Raw genomic sequence first — 2,036 nt, forward strand, 5'->3', positions numbered from 1 at the left:
TATCAAATATATTTTTTTTTTTTTTTACAACCGTTAGGTTGGTTAATAACATTGGTATATCCTGGGGAAATTTAAGTGCAGTGGTTCCCCGTTGTGTTTTGCACTGGGAACATGGTGCTTTTTCGCCACCGTAGAAGCGCACGCATGGTCACCCATCCGTTCACCTACGGCGGTAAGCGCGGCTTAACACTAGAGTTTTGTTAACAACCAGTATAACCACAGCGCCCGATCACACCAAATATTTATAAATATCACATATAAGGTAAAAAAATAGCTTATTGTTTTTAATGTGTCTACATTTTTTTGTTGAATTAACTGTGATATAAATCAAAACAATTTAGTCTACTTTAATGCTGTGTAAGGGGGACTTAACCCACCCCATTATTAAATCTAACAAATTTTAACATCATGGTATTACACTCAATTGTTTAAAATAAATAATATTTTAGCAGTAAAAAAAAGTTAGAAGAGATAGACCAGAGTATAATGGGATATCCCTCAAATAGTATCAAATCTATTTCCCAAAATAACACCCCCTACAAAATTGAGATCTTAAAATGTAGGGAATGGAATATAAACCACATGACTAGAAAAGTAGGGTTTGTAATTTATACAGACAGCTCCAAGAAATCAAGAAAGGTAGGTACTGGTATTTGAGGATATAAACCATGCTTAAATATCAGCATGTCAATGGGCACAACACCCTATATGTTCCAAGCAAAGGTAATGGCAATACTAGTTAAGGCCCAAAACCTGCTAGTACTCATAAAAGAAAACATAACTATCCCAAAAGATAGTTAAGCCGCTCTAAAGGCACTTAGTAATAACCATGTGACTTCAAGGCTAGTCCTTGAATGAAAGGAAATTCAGAATCACTAGCAAGGTTCAATATAGTTACACTAGCATAATGCTATGACACAGCAGTGTGACTGGTAATGAAAAGAAAACTTTCCAGCAAGGAAATGTGTAGAAAACACCTACATTGAACCAGAACAAGTGGTGGGACTTACGGAGCAAACTCTCAAAGTACTACCCAAAAACTGGTAGAGAACAACACAGGAAAATATGGTGTTACCTAGCGATACCTACACAATCAAAACTGTTTATCAAGACTGCTTGTCTACTAATGAAAGAACTTATTGACATGAATAGATTTAAAAAAAAACACTTTGACTGGACTACACTGACAGGACACAGTCATCTGCTTAAACAATACACAATGGGAGTGACAGAATAACCATTGTGCAGGAAGTATGTAACAGAAAAGGAATAATCATTTCACATTATGAGTGAATGTGATACTCTGGCCAAATTAAGATCTAAACATAAGGGAAAATCTTATCCTGAAAAGTAGATATTAAGAACCTAAAATCCAAAGAGATACTTAATTTTGCTAGAACAGGACTGTTTGAATATATATAGGTGCGACCTAGTCTAAAAATACTTCGGTATTAACACATGTGAAAAAATTGAATAATTTATATTTCAGTAGGATGTACGCACAATGAACCTGTAAGACTGAGTACATAGGCAAGTCTTACCCACCTATATAACTAAAACTAAAACTACACACCATTAAAATGTTGATTATCTTATACATATGGCATGAACATGGCAAATAGTCAAGTGACTATTAAATTTACAAAATTAAAATATTATTTTTAATTATAACATTAATGATAAATTTTAGAAAAAAAGTATTAGAACATTTTATAAATGTGAAAAATTAAAAAAATACCCTATTTAGTCAAACTTCAACCTCAATGATACATGTTGTTTGATCAAGACTAAATTTTCATAGTACAAGTTTTCTATATCAAGTAAAAAAATAGNCTAAATTTTCATAGTACAAGTTTTCTATATCAAGTAAAAAAAACCCAGCAAAGGGGGGTCGCGGCACAGTGGTGACATGGGATAGTTGGATCAAGTATAATGATATCTGACAGTGATTAAAATCACTATAAAAAAAAAACGCTTCGATGCAAATCTTTAGATAGTGTTTAATTTTAAAAAATTGGTGGATTATTCCAAAAGCT

Source organism: Daktulosphaira vitifoliae, unplaced genomic scaffold (genome assembly GCF_025091365.1).
Source record: "Daktulosphaira vitifoliae isolate Bord-2020 unplaced genomic scaffold, ASM2509136v1 Scaffold_388, whole genome shotgun sequence".
In the NCBI taxonomy this organism is placed as follows: Eukaryota; Metazoa; Arthropoda; class Insecta; order Hemiptera; family Phylloxeridae; genus Daktulosphaira; species Daktulosphaira vitifoliae.